Source organism: Meleagris gallopavo, chromosome 3 (genome assembly GCF_905368555.1).
Source record: "Meleagris gallopavo chromosome 3, MGAL_WU_HG_1.1, whole genome shotgun sequence".
In the NCBI taxonomy this organism is placed as follows: domain Eukaryota; kingdom Metazoa; phylum Chordata; class Aves; order Galliformes; family Phasianidae; genus Meleagris; species Meleagris gallopavo.
This window is the reverse complement of record NC_139406.1, coordinates 88,338,836-88,360,527: the sequence shown is the minus strand read 5'-3', so window position 1 is coordinate 88,360,527 and position 21,692 is coordinate 88,338,836.

Sequence of the window (21,692 nt, the reverse complement as noted above, 5' to 3'; positions counted from 1 at the left end):
AATGATGAGTCGAATATTTTGCTGTGAAGTCATCTTAAGAATTCAGTCCATTACCTTGTCACAAAATGTTTTACTGTCTCAAATCAGTATGTTGTTATCTATGCAAATGACTCAAGGTGATCTTCCCCTACCACTGTAGGAATTACCAAATGTGTGCCCTGGGGACTTGCACAGGCTCAGCCCTAATGTAGATCTACTGGTCTAGCTTTTGTGCCCAGCACCACAGTTATAATTCAAATTTCATCTTTTATCACAGCAGTTGCTCAAAGCCCATATTTTTTATTACAGAAAGAAGATAGAGCTGCGTAGTTTTGGATGAGTACAAGAAATCTTTTTCAGACAACTAAGAGACATGGGAGTACATGTCTCACAGTATGGCAGGTGTTGACTTCTGAAGAACTATCAACTGCTCTTTAAGAGTGATAGTGTCTTCTTTCCCTGTAACATCTTTCTCTTTTTCTGTCCTTGCCATAATTCTTTCCAGGCTTTTCTGACTCTTCCTTTCTTTTCCTCAATAATGCTTCCTATGTTTCATATTATCATTTTTTTTTTCACCTTTTTGTTTAATTTATGCATTTATTTCATCTCAGTCCTACTCATTGACTGATATATAGAGGTTGTCAACAAGGGTAAGAATGAATTAATACATGTAGGACAAAGCAGTTTTATTAAACTTGTTTTAATTCCATTCTTTGGATTGCTAAATGTCCTTAGCTACTAGATAGCTTAAACATAAATAAATAATTCAGAGCTAGAAACAAGCCTGAATTTAAATTCTAAGAAAAATACAACTTCCAAAATTTTGCAATAAGCTCCCCAGGCTCTGACTGCTTTCTTTGTAGTGTCCTGTGGTTCACATTTGCATTATAAAGATGAGGTCACTGATGGTTGTTATCTCTGAATAAGCTGAAGTCCCCTGTCTTGTAGGATTTGGTGACCATGGAGAGCTTCTTCCAGCACCTCCTTTTTTTTTATAATCTTTTTCTGAAATAGCTGCTTGGCTACCATACTGTATCCAAAGTTCTCTTCCTATACTTATGACAAGATTGAACAAGACTAAACTTGTGATTTAAAAGAGGGTGGGTGGGCTTTTTTTTTTTTTTTTTTTTTCCGGTCACTGTATCCCATGTATTTTCCAGTGATTAAGACTGAAACTTTTGTGAGTATACCTTACCAATGAATCTGGGACTTTGATGCTTACAGTCTAAACAGTTTCCCAGTAGAAATCCTATCTGCTTGTTTGCTAAAACTGCCTGGTTCTATTAACCTGAATGGATGTCAGCTGTCTTAGACCAGTGAGTCCCTGGGCCAAGTAATAGATCCTATCCTGTCTTCCCTGTCCCTTTCCATTTTAACATTAGAAATGTAGTCTTTTGGGGTTTCATTTCATTCACTTTTTATTCATTCGGGATATGATGTCAGACATATAAACACATTAGAGAGCACTGAGTATTGTCTTTCACTTCTCTAGACTTTGGGCTAAGTGCCTTCAATTTATTAAAAGTTTAAACAAAGATTACATTATAAATGATGATTTTACATTATATTATAGATGATGAGGGGGTCAGGCTTGGAATATGAAAAATAATTAAGTTTTTGTTACTGAGCAATCTTTGGATTATAGCTAGATATCCTAGGTTCTGACACACCTTGTTTTTACGAGATAAGGTAGATAAAGTTTAAAATAAAATAAAATAAAATAAATCAACGAAAACTTGTTCAGAATTTACATTTTGGTTTTTGTATGATGGCTTTGTGTGGAAAGAAATGGTAAAAAAATCTATCCTTTCCTGACCAAGGAAAAAAAAAGAGATCCAGAATTGAGTTAGTGAGAGGAAATTTGAAATAATTTGAATAGTGCAAAATATTTATTTGGCATTGGCAATAGAGTAGGTCCAAAGTGCAGAAAGAACTCTTTTAGGATCTGGCAGTTTCCAACTTGCAGCATGGATTATTATATTTGCAAGCTGGATTTCAATGTACTTCAAGTATTCTTCTGGGAGAAGGTGAAAGAGCTGAAGGAGGATAAATAAATTTATCATTTATTTAAGCTGAAGGTTGTCCCCCTGAGGTGCTAATCTTATTCATTTGTCATCATCAATCAATTTATGATGGAAGAGGGAAAGGTGTGGGTGTGGGCTTTTAAATCACTGAGTATTATGTGTGTGTGTCTGGGAGTAGCTTTGGTTGTACAGGAAATGCTGTAGCTTCCTCAATTTACAGCATTAGCTATAGAAGAAATATGAAATCCTCTTTCAAGCTTGTCACCTTTAATTATAATCTTCAGAAGGCTTTGCAGATAAAAGATCCCATTTCTTTCATAGCAAACTGTTGAGTACAAGAAAACAGTGTTGGTTTTCCAATGCCCAAGACAAATAAAACTTTCAATTTTCCTTCAGAAACTTTGTCTCAACAGAAACATTTTAAAATAAAAATTGTGTTTCTATTACATATAATGTTGTATATGCTGTCATTGTACATGACTTGAAGAGGTGAGGGGGAAACGTATCCCCTACACATCCTGAGAGATTCATTGTTAAGAAATCAATACCAGTAATGCTGCATTTTTATGTCATTACTTTCTGCTTTGAATTGCTTTACTGCTTTGCTATAACAGCTGTATGACTTTCTGGTCAACAGCTTAAAAGCAGTTTACTGAATTTCCTGTCATGAGTTATCATTTAAAAATCTAAAAGTGTAAAAGTGTTGTTTCAATTAGATCTCCCCAAGGAAAATCTCAAACACTATGTATGCTTTGGCTGCCTCCATCTTCCACAATCCTCCAAAATGTTGAGTTTTATATTCACAAGTGCTCTCACATGAAAAGACATGCAGCACACAGGTTTGCATAGTGCTATGAAAATCCTGGTGTGATGATATGCAGTCCTCCCATCATTTTAGTCCTTGTCAGTTGAAAAGAAAAACAAATCCAAAACAAAACAACAACAACAACAAAAAAAAAAAAAACAGCAGCAAAAAACAAAACCACAAAATTTAACATGAAGCCAAGAGAAGAATGAAGATCGAGGTCTCAATGTTGGAGATATAATCAATCACTCTAAAAAGAAATAACCCTAAGGAACTTGGACAACAGATAATGTCACTTGTACTCAGAACTGGGAATCACTCCCTGGCTCTCTTTTTGTTTAGAAGTATAGAGCCATCTTGGTTATATACTACTATATATAACAATCTTGGAAAATCCACTAGAAGAATCCATTAAAGATAGATGCCTGAATCAGCTACAGGTACAGTTTGAATCTTTCCCTTGGATATACTATGAACATTTTTATACACTTCACATTCACATTTCTGGCTACCTATATCAGACATTTGTTTTAAAATCAGATTAATTGCATTCAAGAGGTAACTCTTTCTCTATGTGGCTGATGGAAGATTTTTAAGTAAGTGGCTTAGACTAAAACTGAGAAAGGAAAAGAATCTCAGCCTACACTGGGTAGGAAATATGCTACCTTGGTACGTTTGCTTTTTCAATGCTACATCGATCTTTCATAAAATATTCTGATTTATAGGTTCATGATCTGATATTTCTGTGTAAACTAAAAAGTTTACTATAGCCACCCAGACTTTTTCCTGTGTTGGCAGTAGGATAATTTTTCTTATTGGTGACTGTATGAGTAAAACTTTCCAAAAGGCAGTATTTCCATAAATTTGTTGCAAGCTAACTTTTACCCTGTTTATTTTGTTATTTAGTTGTTCTCATAGAAATATTTCCAATATCCTGTTCTATTTTAATGCTATCTCACCACTAGTCTAGAGTGTTTTTAATGCTTGTTTGTTTTGATTTGGTGTTTGTCGATTTTTTGGGGTGTTTCTTTTTTTGGACTTTTTTTCTTTCTTTGGAAAGATAGCAAACACAGTGTCTGGCAGAAATTTGAGAAATCCGTAGTGGATGTAGTTGTATATGCCTTAGAAACCAACAGGTCTCATTAGAAAGGTGAACTATCAGGAAATTGGTCACATTTAAGAACTAATAGCAGTGATGGGCAGAGAGCACAGTCCTTACACATGCCTTGCTAGGACCTTGGGGAAGCATCTGAGCACCACGCTGCCAGAACCAGACTGCCAACATTAATGAGCCTAAATCTGGGCTGGAAATGTCCCTCTGTGCTGCTGTTGCACCTTGACAAGCTGCATTCACACATCTCCCAGACCCCGTGGTGCCGTCAAGACTCTATGCATTGACAGAACACACGTTCCACTTCATCTAATTTCCTTCTCTTCTCCCTCAGCAATGTGCAGAAAAGCAGCTGTGGGGAGAGCTGGTCATGCTGCTTTACACCAGCTGAGAACTCCCTTATGCCACAGAGAATTGTAAACCATTCATTAAGTCTCTGAGCAGTGTCAAGTGGCAGGAAGACAGAGGAATGTGGCCTGGCACGTGGCCATATGCACCACTTTCTTGTTGAAAAGCTGGAGCTGAAACAGCCATTGATACCAACACTAAGCAGAAAAGCCTCTGTGGGGTGTTAGGGATCATATGATTATATGATGTTGGGACAAAACCCTGGAGAAACAAAAACAGAAACTCTCAGGGACAGAAATAATTAAAGCAAGGACTGGGATTTTGATGAAAATGCCCTGAAGATCTGATGTGACTTTCTTTATCCTGATCCAAGTAGGTATTTATTTACTCCTCTGTCTCCACAGAGAATTGTGTTCTTCCCTATTTTCATGCTCATATTATAAAGATGATTTGATTTCATCCTCCTGGCTTCACTCTGTACCTCTCCCTGTAACTTCCTTCATCTGTCCATCCTTCTCTCCCTCCTCCTCTCCCTCTCTCAGGAGAAATAGTTTTGGAGAGATCAGGAACAGGGCACTTATCAGAGCTCAGAGAAGAAAAAACAAAACAAAACATAAAAACAAACACAAAACAAAACCTCACAACAGTTTAAATTAGATGAAAAACAGAAATGGGAAAGATAAAAGGGCAAATGAGCCCCTCAGGTAAACTTCCTTTCATATTACTGTACAACTGTACATTTGGTTGGTATTTAGTTTGTTTATTCTGGGTATGTATTACAATTCTTTTTATAGACATCTCACAGAAGACAAACCATTACTTTATATGAAATTCAGCAGGGATACTTTACCGAAATACTCATTTTTGCTTCCCTCTTCTGTCCCTCACTCCTACAGTGATTGAGACTCTCTTACCAGTTATCTAGTAGCTTAATTTACTGTAATTCACTTCTGCATTGCTTCTGATAGCTTAATTACTTTCTAATTATTTTTTGGCTGTGGGAGGGAGACAGGTGAAGGCAGAAGAATGAGCCACTATAAATTATTTGTAATCTAGTAAAGTTAGAATTTCAGACCAAAATTAAATTCTTCCTTTGCTTGGCATTACATGGAGAGCTATATCCAATCAGTCAAGGGAGAAGAGGAGGGAAAGTTGATGAAGATTAGCCTTATTTGTTTCAGGTGGAATGCAGAGGTGATTAAAGGTGGATCAATTTATTGCCTGTCAAAATCTACATCCCTCTCAGAGATAATATTCCAGTCCATTCTACTAGCCCCCAACAGGCTCATCCTCTCTCCACTTTTATTTCATTATTAATAACGAGTCCTCATTTGCTGTTGAGCCTATTTCACTCATGAGTAACATGAACAGACAGATTGAGAAATCTGTATGCTGCTATATCACAAGGTAGCAGCCATGAGCAGAAGTACACTACTCTTAGCATGTAGCTGCTTTCTAAACCATGCACTAATTTTTGTTTTTTTTTTCCATCATAGGCTGGTTCCCGACATAGCATATATATGGGATTAAGTTGCCTAACTTCAAGCATCTAATGATGTTTGGCATGTCCTAGGGAATAGCACCCATTCTGTTTCAGAGTAAGGATTTTTATTTCATGTAATTTTAATTTACACCAAATACTCTCAAGACTTCCATGGCATTTTGCCTAATACTTTACAAAACAATTTTTTTCATGGCTATTCCTGTCCTGTCTCCTTCATTCTCCAAATTCCACCAAAGCAATCCTCTAGACATTCCTAAAACAAGCTCTAAATCTGTCACATCTATGAAATATTTAAGTTTTCATGAAGTAAATTCTGACAGTAATATGTAAACTAGTGAAATATGTAACAATTTGCTGTAATTCCATCTAGCAAGCTGTACACATATATTATGGGTTTATCACTGTATGAACATGTACATCTACATCTAGAAAGATATATGCAATACTTATATACATGCATATATATATTGGATTGTGCATAAATACAGATTAAGGCAAAAGCAGATATCAGGCTTAGTGCATGCATGCATACAAACACTTACTGACAGATAATGTCATACTGTGCTGCACAGCTCATTCAAATCCAAGAAGACAAAAAATACAAAAAAAAAAAATAGTTAAAGCTTCTGGCATTGGGCTCCAAGCCAATGATACAGATTGCAAAAAAAGAGCTGCAGGCCCAATGTTGCTACGTTTGCCAGCTTTAGCATATTGGGTGACAGTGTAATATATTTAGCCCTAATCTAACACATAACCTCACTGTAATTAAAATATAGCACATTTTGCACAAGGTCACATTTAGTTTTATTGACCACTGTGATGCTAGAAGATTTATGAAGATGGCTTGACATGTTTCAAGTGCTAAGTGTAAAATGCTTCTCCCTTGAAAGGTGGCTATGTAATCATCCTTTTCTTCTGTGATTTCTTCAGAAATCTCTTTGTCTGATGACTGCAATACACCAGTCAAAAAATTCTCTGTGCCATTATCACTAGGGATTTTGAAATGTCAGCTATAGAGTAAAGCTGTAACAGTGTGTTAAGAGTATTTCTTTTCATACGTAGTTGCATTCTGTGGATAATCTAACTAGCTGAGGACAGAAACACAAAGCAATTTTTCTTCTGATTTCTGATGTGATTTTTTCCTCTGAGTTCTTTACTAAAATGAATATGATTTGCTTTTTTGTGTTCTTAATGGAGATGGAGTGGATTTTCTGTGAGTTTGTCTGTATCACTGAATTCCAAAGGAAGATGTAAATTAAGTATTGCTGATGCTGGCTTTGTGTCAGACTAGTATTTATTTGGAGGCTGCAATGATATTTGAAAAAAAAAAATAATAACAATCCCCTCTTTTAGTTTAAAGCCATTCCCCCTTGGCCAATCACTATAAGACTGCATAAAAAATTGGCCTCCCTCCTGTTTATTCACTCCCTTCAAGTACTGTAAGACTACAATGAGGTCTTCCCAGAGTCTTCTCTTCCCCAAGCTAAACAAGCCCAGTTCCCTCAATCTTTCTTCATAGGAGAGATCCTCTGGCCCTCCAATCAACTTTGCAACAGTCCTCTGGACCGACTCCAACAGCTATGCATCATTCCTGTGCGAGGGCCCCAGGTCTGGACACAGTACTTCAGATGGGGCCTTAGAAGTGCAGAGTATTTCTTGAATAAGTGTTCTAATGATAATTGCTAGCATAGAATTTTCAGAGGCAGAGAGGAAAGGACTTTTTTGAACTTTCAATATAAATATACTAAAATGCAAAATGTTCTTCAGCTACCACAGACAAGTTTCTGAGACCTAAGGCAGTAACTATGGATTCAAAATTTAGATGACATCACATAAATTTAGGATTTTACGTATTATATATGTGCTAATAGTATCTGAGGAATATTTGAACTTTAATTCTAGCCAGTGGAGCTCTAGACTGAGACTTAGACTGACTATTCTATTTCTGTTCCCTATACCTAGCATCATTTTGCTAAAGGCTGATATTATGCTTGGCTCCCAGGTCCTCAAGAATGAAGTTTCTCACATGTAATGTTATATCTCTCAAAACTGATTTATATGCTTTACATATATTGCTTTGAATTGTATAAGTAATCTATTTTAGGCTAAATAACTAAGTCCTAGATTGCCACCAAACTGTAATGGCAGCTTAGACACCTAGTTCACATGTAAACACCTACACATAAACACTTATGTTAAATTAAATTGCTTTGATGTCACACTGAAAACCATCCTGCATGTCAAATGAACTGTAGTTATCATCATAAGCATAATCAGAGAGCCCTGACAAATACCAGGTAACTTCAGCTGGTACTTCTATAACTTTTATAATCTTAAAGATTTTTAACATGCATTGTATGCAATGTATAAGCAAAAACTTATATATATATATATAATTAATATAATTAGGTAAACTGATCTAAGATGCAATGAAATTGGATCTTAGATGCACAGCCCACCTGTGCGACCTGGTGTAGGGAACCTGCTTTGGCAGGGGGGTTAGTCTCGATGATCTCTAGAGGTCCCTTCCATCCCCTACAATTCTGTGATTCTGTGAAATATTTGTCTCCATGAAAACATTATGCACTAAAAACTGAAAGAATCACAGAATCACAGAATTACAGGGGTTGGAAGGGACGTCTAGATGTCATCAAGCCCAACTCCCCTGCTACATCAGGTTTCCTACAGCAAATCACACAGGTAGGTGTCTAGATGGGTCATGAATATCCCTGTAGAAGAAAACTCCACAACCTCTCTGGGCAACCTGTTTCAATGCTCTGTCACCTTTACTGTAAAGAAGTTCTTCTGTATGTTTGTATAGACCTTCCCATGTTCAAGTTTTAGCCCATTACTCATTGTTCTATCATTACACACCACCAAGAAGGGCCTGGCCTCATCCATTTGCTTCCCTTCTCCCTCCAGATATTTATAAAAATTAATCAGATCCCCTCTCAGTCTTCTCTTTCCCAGGCTGAACAGACCAGGTTACTCAGCCTTTAAAGAATGAGCATACAAGAAAAAAATTAAGATGATACAAATACCTTCCAGGAAAATGAGGGACTTTCCCACAGTTCAGAAATTCACTTAGATTCTCACAGGTTTCAGTGGGAGGAGTTGCTTGGTCTGGGAGACAGTGAGGCTGACTGAACCTGAAGTTCCTAGAAATGATACCAAAGGACCATGCAACTCTTCTAATCACAGTTATTTCATGGTAGCTGAGTTTTGAAAACTCTCAGTTTGCTAGGCATTAGGCAGCAAAGCAAGTCCAGGGAAGGAATGGAATAGAGCATAGAAAAACTATCTTCCATTGGAAAACTCAATCTTTCTCTAATACCAAAAGTTTTTACTTAGGGAGTTCCCTTGGGTCAGCTGCCATTAAGTAAACTGGTAAAAAATAATAACTTGTCGATATCTGAACTTGAAAAATAATAAAAAAAAAAAGCCAAATCAGAGTAACACAGATTGTCCATATTTTGGAAAATGTAACTATTTTTCCAAAGCAGAATATGGCAACTTCGTGTAATTCAGCCTCAATACTTGATGTTTTCAATTAGCTTTACGAGTATGTCACTACTGCGACTAAGAGCTTTCAAAAAGAAATGATCTTCTTAATTAATTTTTGCTCAGGGAAGGAATTTCAAGTCTAAAACTGATTCAGTGCATGCACCATTGTGCTATGACCTGTGGCTGTGGTTATAAAGTGGCTCCAAAGCAGATCTCGTATGGATGATCTATTGATTATTACTGTAGATTAGGGGAGATGTATGGTGGTAGGATGTGTATTGTCGTAATACTGAATCCTGCTAGCAGAAAGGTGACTAACTGTCAGAAATGATGCATTTGGTACAGCTTAAAAGCAGAATATTGGGAAATTCTACTAAACCAGTTATGGAGACTGTCAAAATGCTAAAAGTTCAGCCACAGTGCAGGTAAATTGGCAACTGCCAAAAATCTTATTTATACTTCATTTAAATCTTCAGGGAATACCACCTGGTTTAAAGGACTAATATCTTGGGCTAAATATAAGTAATCACATTGTTCTATAGAAATATCAGACTTCTACAGAACGCTCAGTTTATGTCCCAATGATTTTTTCCCCGTAGAATGTCCACAGACTGTATTTAAACTGTCTATATTTAAACTCTATAATGCATTATTGACATTGCTGTTAAGAAGTGACAAGTTTGGTACTGAGTTTGCATGGCTTCAGGGCTGTCAACTTGTCACGTTGTTCTAACTAAAATGATGCAGTATAGAGAAATGTATAACTTGGACAACAATAGAGGACATGAGAAGCAAAAACGGCATAATCTCAGCACTGGTGCCTCCACAGATGTTAGCAATTCATTCATGGTTAGCTTAAGAAATGCAAACATGAAACTGGAAAAAAATTGGATACAATTATAACAAAGAGAATACAGAAGTAGTGCCTAACACATGTTAAAGAATCATATATAATAAATTCAAGTGTAACATAGCAGTAGATCAATGGAGAGAGAGAAAAGGTATAAAAGTGTGATACAAAATATATACAAATGACCCCAAGTGAAAAGAGTTAAAATAAACCATCAATATCCTGTTCCCTCCAGAGAAGATGTCTAGATGCTGATGACTATCCATAGCATCCCTGTCACCACTACATGAATGAAACCACTGATCTTTAGAATCCAGAGCAGCCATGAGAGAGCAAGCACAACACTATAGACTTGTTAGTAGAAGCTAACAAGTGTGTGATTGAAATTTTAACTGCATCATTCCTCTTTCTTTTTATCTATCAAATTATCTGGACTAATGAGACTGAAGATTTCAGTTACACAAACAACAATTTCTTGGCTTTACATATGTTTAAGGTAAATATAGGTTTTTACCTTGATAGAAGATATAACCAAAAAACATAAATTTCATACCTTCATTTTGATAGTAGCGTCACAAGCTGGGAGTTAAAAAGATCATAATTTTTGATTGGATATATATATTTTTCAGTTTCAGTTAAATAATAAGATCTCTTTTTTATGTGAAATCTGAAAGCTTCAGCACAAAAGCTGAAAAAGACTATCTAAAGAAAAATCATGGTATTACATTCAAACCTTATTCAGATTTGGGAAAATCTCATGTTCTCATTGAATCTTACACATTTTCAGGATATCAGTTCTGAAGTCAGGGATTCATAAGGGTGTATCTATTTCTTCATTTTCTGTTTTTTTGTCTTTGACCTTTTTTGAAATGCCCAACTAAGTCTAGCACAGACACATTTTAAAATGCTTATCACTGATCACTCCATTGTTATTTACCTGTAGCCTTTGCTGATGCCATCTCCAGTACGTTTGACTGAAGTCTTAGAAGTTGCACAGAGGAACTGTTTCTGTCAGAGTCCTAATATAAGTGTAACTATTTTAGTGGGACTTAGTCTTGCTAATCTAATATCATCACTCATCAGTAATTGAAAAGAACATTTCAGACTCTGTGTTTCATCAATATTGCATTTACTTTTCCATCCAGCCCTATGCAAGTAAGAGAAACAATTAGCAGATAAATCACACATTTTAGGGTTAAAGTCACATCACTGTGAAAGATGTCCTTTGCCTACTTTGAGAAAAGAGTTCAAAAAAAATTTAAGAGATTTAACTTAAGAAGATTTTGAGAATTTTATTAGTCTTGGGGTAGTGTAAAGACTTTGGCAGCTTTGCACATCTGAACAAGTGAAAATTAGGAGTCAGACTCATTCTATATTTAGATTTTAGCTGAAGTGTTAAAATTATGAGTCTGGCTGTTTCAAGTTGTCCCAAGTATCATCAGAGAAAGAAGTCAGTACTCAGAGAGATCTAAGATATAAATTATTTTCAAAGCAAATGGCTCTTCACATTTGCTGTAAGCAATGTCTGCGATAATTGACCAAGATAGCTCCTTTAAATGCTTATGTTGGATGAAATGAATTCAGAAGTAAGGTTGATTAACAAGTTAAGATCTGGTAAATTAGGGCTATGAGGATAACAGCAGTGTTCAGTATAGACAATTAGGTCTCAGGTAATTATAGAGGTTGAAGTTTTGGCATCATGGGCAAACTAAAAGAAAGTTCCTGCCAACTTGGTGTGATCTGCAGACTTACTGAGGGTGCAATCAATGCCCTCATCCAGGTCATCAATAATGATATTGAACAGGACAGGCCCCTATGCCAACCCCTGGGGAACACTACTAGTGACTGGTCAACAGCTGGATTTAACTCCACTACTCACCATCACTCTTTGGGCCTAGCCATCCAGCCAGTTCTTAACTCAGCAAAGATTATGTCTGTCCAAGCCACGGGCTGCCAGCTTCTCCAGGAGAATACTGAGAGAGTCAGTGTCAAAGACTTTGCTGAAGTCCAGGCAGTCTATGTTAACATCCTTTCCCTCATCCACCAGGTAGGTTATATGATCTTAGAATGAGATCCAGTTGCTTAAGCAGAACCTGCCTTTCAGGAACCCATGCTAGCTGAGCTTGATCCAGTTGTCCCACACATGCTGTGTGATCTCCTTCAAGGTGATTTGCTCCATAACTTTTCCTGGCATGGAGGTCAGGCTGGCAGGTCTGAAGTTCCCCAGATTCTCCTTACGACCCTTCTTGTGGACAGGAGTCACATTCACAAACCTCCAATCCTCTGAAACCTCTCCAGTTGACCAGAAATATTAATAGACGGTGGAAAGCAGCTTGGCAATCACCTCCACCAGCTCTCTCAGCATCCTCGGATGGATCCCATCTGACACCATGGACTTGTGGCAGTCCAAGTGGAGTAATAAGTCTTTAACTATTTCCACCTGAATGGTGGAGGGTTTTAGCTTCTCCCCATCTGAGACTTGTAAGACAATGTGATGTAAGACAATATGATACAGAGTTACAGATAAGAAATAATAATAATAAAAATAATGGGAGAGAGTGAAATTCAAACCATGCTGCTCGCTATGCTACCAGCAAATGGAAGAGCCAGTTCACCTTCATCACTCAGAATCAGAGATCAAGTAGGGAGTACTGGAGACTCCTGTGGAGTGTATTCTGTCCTTTCTATGTGTATCTTCCTCTTGGACAGCTTGAACTCATGAAGGAAGAGCTGAAACTGCTAGAATCAAAGGACCCAGGAAGTGCACTGTGCTCTGGCACCCAGCAGGCTACCGTATGATGTCATGATATGGAATACTGGTAAAACCAGGACAGTGTGACTTTCTAGGGCATAGCTTCTAACAGTCAACTCTATGCATATTACAGGTTGATATAATAAGGTTGTCTTAGATTTGAAAAGCATGTGTCTGCCTCAGTGTCGCATTAACCTAGCTAGTATAATCTGTTGGCTTTGTACCCTGACAGTAAGTCTTGTTGTGATCTTTGCTTGTTTAAATTGTATCAGTTGTATGAGACTCAGGTGTATATTAGGAATGCTGGAAAAATGCTTTTGAATGCTTCTAAAAGTCTCCCTTTATTGGTTGCAATTATTATATTTTCGTAAATGTACAAATATTCAGCTCATTTTCACGCTATTAAGAAACTAAACCAATGGAAGGAAAAATTTTAAAAAAAAAAAAGGTAGGAGGGACAAGAAAGGAATTCCCATTTCTCTGAAAAGCTTTCATCAATCCTTTCCCTCTGTTTTAAAAAGATGTCAGATATGTATTGAAAAGGAGATTTATTGTAACTTGAATCACATAATCTGATCGTTTCATGACCTTACCGCAGATAGTCTTACAAGTGCTCTGAATATATGGACAATGATCTATGAACCTATTCTGCATTGCAGCTGAGATTTCCTAGATTGATCATTAATGGTGGGTTCGGGCTGTATTTGGTACATCCTCTACTGTGGCATAAGTACTATATTCCGATGTCCTGAACAATGTTGTAAATGTACAATTATAGCAGCAGTTGATAGCACTGAGGGGAGTTGCTAGATGTAACTAATTACCATTTATTTTAATTGAATTATGATGTAGTTAAAACAGAAGGAACGGATTAGTCTAGGACCCCAAATTAAAACAGCCTGGCCAAGAATTAGCTCAAAACAACAACCATCAATCATAAACAAAGCTGAAGTCCAAGACTGAAATGTTTCTGAATTCCAAGAATTTGACCTTAATCCAGTGGAAATACCATGTTTGAGTTGCCTGAATTCTGTCTCCACCACCCCAGACAAAGATCATAGCACAGTCCTTCCTTTTTTCTAGATTTGCAGAAACATTTCTTCAAGACATAGGAGATGCATGATCTTATGCTTTTATTCCTATTTCTACTGCTCACCCTCTTGCAGCCTACCGGCAACATCAGTACTCATGTTTCCTGGAGGTGTCCCACTGCAGTGTGCTTCCTTTGTCTGCTTTGTCATGATTTAAGGAATATCATCAGTAAGAATTTTACAGACTCTGAGATGAAAGAGTATCCAGACTGACTCTCTGGTGATAAAATATCATTTTCCTGACTTTCCACATTCATCTTGACTTTATTACTGCTTTTTCATTATCACAGGGTAATTTCTACTTCTAGAAGTTTAGTAAAGCCAGAGGAATTGGTCTTCTAAGTTCTCTTTCTTGTACATTACATCCTGTTCAAACTCATCTTGAAATACTGAGATCATGGATACATACACACAGTCTTATTTGATGTGTAACTCAACAGCCTTCTTTTTGCATTTCTATTCTTTTGTCAGCCTCTTTATTTACTTTCCTGTCCTGCACCTAGACCCTTTAACTTCCCATATATTTTCTTACTCAGATACACCTGTTTCTCCAGAAGTGAAGACATAAACTTTTTGCAGAGTAGTTCTGGATGAGATTGAAAGGGGCAAACCATGGATACCACTTTTTTCCCTAGATGTAGGCCATTGAACAGGCTCTGTAATAAGCTAATTGCCTTTCCAGGTTGGAATGCTATTGACTCTTCTGTTGCTAAAGCAAGGTGATAAGGTATATTTAAGAATTACACTCCTCTACCCTTGAACTTTAATTACTAAATTATAAAAATTATGTCTTCATTTTGGAACTACTTGATCTGATCTGCTCTACTAGCAGGGTTTTGTCATTTAGACAGCATCTACATTCACATTCCTACCTCTAATAATGATCAAGGTACTGGTCATGAATTGTTCTCTATAAGATTTATCTTGGTTTCAATTTATAGTTGAACTTCTACAGTTAGAAAGGCAGTTATCAGGTTTTCAGGACTGATATATGTCTCATGACTCATCTGTTAAAGTAACACATTGTACTTATCATCACCAAAACACATTGATGTTAATCTGGAAATATTAAGTAATGGGAATTGTGAAACTTCTTTTGGCTAATCAGCTAGGTCTCTGCTGTTCAAGAAATGCAATAAACTTCTAATTTGGATATATGCGATGTAAACACATCCTTGGATCTTGCCATGATCTTCAATGCTGGTTCACAAACGTGTCTAAATATGTAAAACCAAGAACTATTTTACTTTTTATTCTTGATTTCTGATAAAAATCCTTACTGTATCATTCCTCCTGTTGATATCCATAAATCTTCCCTCCAAGTGATAAATTTTTTGGAGTGTCACTTATCCATTTCTTAATCAAACTAAATTCTGCATTTAACATTATAGATATTTTTCTCTTATTCTTAGCTTTTCTACTTGTCTTCATTTTTACTATTCCTCAATCATTTTCTTGTACCCCCAGGACTTCAGTTGTCTGGCACTGAAGAGTACAAGAGCTTTGACCTGCAGCTTGCTTACTCTCTTCTATCACATTGATGGAGCAATTATAATAGAATGTAAAGAGTTCCCTGAGGCCATTCAAAAGCAACAAATAGAAAACCAATGAATATTTCCTTAGTGCTGTCACCTTGCACTATGGCACCTCTTACAGACTCTGTGGTTTATTACACAAGGAATAACGAAAGAAGCAGTATTTTTTAAAACTTCTGTTAATCTAGATTTCACTCAGGGTCGCAAGGTCTAACTCAGAATATTGCAGCATAGTTAGATGTAATTGAAAGGTTATTTATAATCCAAGAAAGATTTTATAAGGTAATAATTAAAAAAAAATCATGAAAATACTAAGTACAAAATTATTTATTGAGGTTTGCAAACTAGATGGAAAAAAAGTTTCCTTTATCTTTTCATTAGCACTAAGGGCACACCAATTTTACAGTAAAACACTGGTAACACATATGTAGAAATAAGTATTGATTTTGAATATGTATATGATTTTACCAAGGCATTGCTGGCTCTTAACAAATAGGATACATCTCCCAAGGAGATGTAGGACTAGAAGTATTTAAATGTTCATTTCATTTTTAAAAGCAAAACAAGAGAAACAAAAGTAACCAGCCTCTTTCTACTTAATTTTATAGCACCTAATATACTAAGAGTATGCTTTTGAAGTAATTTAATGACAATAACTTTGACATATCACAAAATCATTTGGCTGAAGAACTCACTTAGCCCACTATCCTACACTGATAGAGAGTAGACTGTAGAGAGAAACATAGCTATAAATTCAAAAAGGCACTTCTTCATGATCAAGACTTTCACACAAATGTGTCAAAATTCCAAGCTGCAATCATACCTTCCTTGAACTGGTCACTTTGTTCTTTAATTTTAAAGAATGAAGAGCAAGGTGAAAAGCTGAATAGTAATGAGCAAACACCTGTATTACTCAAGCAATCGTGCCTTAGCATAGCATCAATCAGATAAAAGCTGGGTACAATTCCTCGTATAAACCACTAGTATGGGCAAAACAGAACTGGAAAAGTTTTTTGGAAATAAATAAATCCTCATTTTTTTCTTCATATACAAATGTTGAATTGTGTCTTCCCATTATTCCACATTTGGACTACAGGAGAGCTCTTTCCATCCAGCTGTATTCTTATTCATAGTGTGGGGGACATGAAACTCCATAGTCCTACATTGCAGTGTGTTATTGCTCTAATGTCATTCAGTACAAATGAATACTCACAGCACAAGACAAATCACTGCAGTTGACTGAGCCATGAGAAACCAATTCCATCAATAATGGGAATATTCTGATAACCTTTCTGCTTCACCTAGTTTTAAATGGGACTGTTTTCCATACTTTGTCACATTTCCTTCTGTATCCAAACTGACAGTTTACTAGATTTCTTTTTTTTTTTTTTTTTTTTTTCTGTCAATATAGACATTTTCAAGTATCACATTCTTCAAGAGAAATCCAACAATATTTTTAGGAAACAGCTTTCATCACTGATTTAGATCTGTAATTATAAAATATCATTAAAATTGAAGCAAAAATATTGAGGGAAAGGGAAAATTATTAATTAAAAAAAAAAAGAGAACAAATTTGAGAAAGCATCTAACAAAATCTTTCTTCCATGAAAACTGATTTTTTTTTTCTTTTTTTTTTTTTCCCCTCCCATTATTGTGGTACAGTTACTTACTTTTCTCTTTGTATATAATAAATGATTAATTCTATTAAGTGTAAAATAAAAAGATGAAAAGATAAAAAGGTATTACTATGTGAATTAAAATACAATTATTGTTTTTTTCATCAAGGTTTAGCACTTTCTTCTAATTTTTAATTGTTTTGTTTTTTTTTTTGAAGAAAAATAACCATGCTATAGGGTTTTCTGTTAATTGTGTAATCAAATGTTTATTGGCATAACAGTTTTCTTATGTTGAAATTTTTAATTTAACAGCTTACATAATTGCAGTCTGTCCTATGCAAACAAATCACTGTCTTATCTCCATCTGTGACTAGTAATTTTTATTTCTGGTATTGTGGATTGGTGTGTTTTTTTTTCCTCTATTCCTTGAAATACATAAAATTGGGGGTCTTTTTTTTCTTTTTTCCTTTTTTTTTTTTTTTCTTTTTTCCTTTTTATTTTTTTCTTGCTTTTGCTTTCTTCTTGTTTTGCTTTTCTTTAGCTGGTACCCTAGTACACTCAATTTCCTGTCCAGTCTAGACTGTACATATTCTCACTCTTTTCATATGTCTCATATTCTCTGGTTATTTCATTCTCTCTGAGTCTGTGATTATTTCAAATAGAACTTGCTACTTTATTGTGTTTTAAAATGGATAGATCTTGTGTTCATTTCCACCTTGCTTAAAAGTAATGAAAATCTATTAATACCAGTCATGCTAATCTACAAAGAAATGGCCAGACAGAAAGTAGCTGTGTTTATAGCAGGTACTGACATTATATTTTCATCTAAATTGTCTTTGAAGTTGGCTATGATGTGATGCCTTGGAAGTGCAGTTTAATTTTATTAGAATAGAAAAAAAACTAATTGCAACAGTGACTGTACTCTTTATTTTTTGTTCATACTCATGCCAGTGACAAGGAACAGATGCTGCCTTTTAAACATTGTTCACTTGACATCCTAAACTTTGCTGCTACAACCACTACCTGATCTCCAGTGTGAAGCAGACCCTTCAAGCTGATTAAATATGAGTGTCCTGGGAGGAAAGGAGGGCTAAGAGAACAGTCCAGAAAAAAATATAGTGTCAGCAGTACAGAGGGAGTGAATATAGTGAGAGAGCGAATCCAGTGAGAAGCAAGCCTGGGGACAGTTAGCATCACAGAATATCCTGAGCTGAAAGGGACCCACAAGGATAATTGAATCCAACTCTGGGTTCCACACAGGACTACCCCAAAATCAAATCATATGTCTGACAGCAATATCCAAATACTCCTTGAACTCCAGCAGCTTGGGGCTGTGGCCGCTGCCCTGGGCAGCCCATTCTATGCTCACTGCCCTCTGGTTAAGAATCTTTCCCTAACCCACACCTGCCCCTCTCCTGACAGAGCTTCATGCCGTTCCCTCGGGCCCTGTTGGTGTCACAGTGAGCAGAGCTCAGCGCTGCCCTCCACTCCCTGTGAGGAGCGGCAGCCACCATCAGGCCTCCCCTCAGCTCCTCTGCTCTGGGCTGAACAAAGCCGCTGCTCACACATCTTGCCCTCTAGATCCTTCCCTGTCTTTGTAGCCCTAATCTGCACTCAGTGCTCAAGGTGAGGCTGCACAGCAAAGAACAGAGCAGGACAATCCTTTCCCTTGCCCAGCTGGCAGTGCAGGGCCTAATGCACCCCAGGGTACAGTCGACTATTTTGGCTGCCATAACACACTGCTGACTCAGATTCAACTCACTGAGCTGCTACTTCTTTACTCAGGGAGTAGTGAGGTGGCACAGGCTGCCCAGAGAAGTTGTGCATGGCTCATGCTTGGAGGCATTCAAGGCCAGGTTGGATGGGGTCCTGGGCAGAAAGCCTGAGCTGATGGGTGGCAGGGGGGTTTGAACGGGATGATCTTTAAGATTTATTCCAATCCAAGCCATTTTGTGATTCTATGATTCTGTGATTCTATGATTCTGTGATTCTGTGATTAAAGGAAGGACGGAAAGAAAATGCTAAGCTCTACTGAAATCTTGTCATACGCTTCCCAAGATGGAAGCCAGTCCTAGGTCTGAAGCTGAGTAAAAATTTAGAAGACGAATTCACCAGACTGGAATTTGTACATTGAATAGGATAGAGAAAATACCTAACCAAATATACATGATCTCCTTTTTTTTTTTTCTTCTCTTCACCCTCTTTTAGAGTGTCTGCATTCTGAAACCTGGAAAGACTCAGGAACTGCAAAACAATTATTGTTATATTAATTAATGCTAAAGAAAAACAAACAAAAAAAAGAAGCTGAGATATAGCTGTCTGTACACAGATATAAATATCGCGCAGCACTTAACCAGAGTTTATGTTGTCTGGTGTAAAAATCCAATAAACCTCCTTCTTTTAAGGCAAGTTATTTACAGTGTTCTTTTCTCCCTTAGGGGATACATTTACAAACTCCATGCCAATAATTCCAGGCAGGAAACATTGTGATTACATCTGAAAATAGTGTTCAGCAACAAATGAATTAGCTGTCCTTTTTGCTGGCAGATAACTCTGTTTTGTTTCCATAGCTATTGTTTTAGTTAAAAAGTATTTTTTAACATTTTATCAGGGATTAGGTGAACACAATGTCAATGAGACACAGGAGAACCTTGCCTTAAAGTGATATCTGGGGATCATTTGGTTCAACCAGCATCTGAAAGCCAGTCCATTTTCAAAGTTAGATCCACAGATATGATGAACATTCATCTGTCCAAATATCAGAGCCTGAGGGGTTCTGATCATGTCAAAGACTTGCGACTTTCATTAGGTCAGATTCAAATCTTAAAATTGGTATCCAGTCAACCTTGTCTAAAGGATTTGAAAGGATTGTACATTGCTCTGAAAGTAATGCCTCCTATTTATTTCTTTGGAAACTACAACAGTTTTAAAGAGCACAATAACAATACTTGATAGAGCAAATTCTCAGCTATGAAACGCTAGTCAACATAGTCAACATCATTAGCTATGCATTTTCACAAGTGATGAACAAAAGCCTGCATGCCATGCTTGTAAAAATCTGCACCAGTGAAAGTGACACACTGTATGGATCACAGCTGCTGTGAGTCCAAATCTGGACTATACAGTGAGTAATTCAGCCAAGACTGGCATTGTGCTCCAATGTCTTGATTTACCTGGATTCCAGGAAATCCAGAAGAATCATTCTTTTCCTATCCTACAATATGGTGCATATCACTTTACCTGTTGAGCGCTGCATCTTGATTTTTTTCTTTTATGGGGAAGTCACATGTCACCACTTGTAAGAGATTATTCTTTTACATCATTGTCTCAAAGCTTGCTGGGGACACAGATGAACAAGTCTGAAGAAGTCCAAGCAATTCCTGTCCAATGGTTGCAAAATCCTTTTTCTGATGGACACAGATGGACAAGGCCAGGGGCAACGAGAGAGAGATAAGCCGCAGATTAAGGGCCAGGAAGCAGTCTTTTGTGTGGGTTTATCTCGAGGAAGATGGCCATCTCAGGAGGTGCTGCATATGACTCTTACTCAAATGCCCAGGAATGGCATGCTGGCAGAAGAAGGGAAAAATGGGACCTACAACCATGAGGTGAGGTTTTCTGGCAACAGATTCCTCAGGAAGAAGAAGAGGTTTCTGACATGAGGAGCCTCACAACCTGCGCTCTCTCCCTCCTGGACTTGCTCTGCGCTCTACCACGATGATGAAGAAGAACAAAGGTGTCTGCCATCAGATTCCTCACTATGGAATTCATGCATGCTGACAGATTCTCCTGGGCCTGCTACCTGAGTCCTGTTGCTTCCTCCTGGACTGGCTCTGCGACTTCTTCCTGCTCCCTGCTTTCTGCCCAGGGCTGGCCACAGTGCTGCTGCTCTCTCCCTGTGCTTTTGCCTTGGACCTTTGAAACGGCATGCAACAAGACTGCTGCTGGATCCTGGTGGTGACTTCACACAATTCTTGCTTATTTTCTATTTTTTCTATCCCTCTTTCCCTTCCTTGTGACCCTAATTCATGATAGTCGCTGTCCTTCCCTTCCTTGTCTCCCTGATTTATAATAAACTGGTCGGACCAACATTTGAACTGTTGTTTCTTAATCTCACACCAGGGATACATTTATTAAAAAGAACCTCCTCTCCCTCCTGTAAATTGGAGCAAGACATCATTCCATGGACTGTCACTTTGACCCTGGCATGAGGTGGTGACCACATCTCATCACCAGTAATGAAAAGATCCAGGAAACTGTCACTTTCAGCCTTATATTGGTTCAATAGATCCTGACAAACTTGCATATGATCTTCTTTCTGTTCCTCTGTGAGAATTCGTGGGACCCATCTGGTGCAAACTTTGTGATATTCCAACATTGCTAACAATGCATGGAATCCAATATTCAATTCTGTACTCAGTTCCCTGGCCATAATCTGTCAATTCACATGGATGAACTGTTTGTGATGCTCTTCATTTCATGGTGTGACAGTTGTGCTGTCAGAAATGTGACTTGTATTTCACATTGGTGTCACCACTGCTAAAACACATCACTCACCGCCTCACTGTGCTCATAT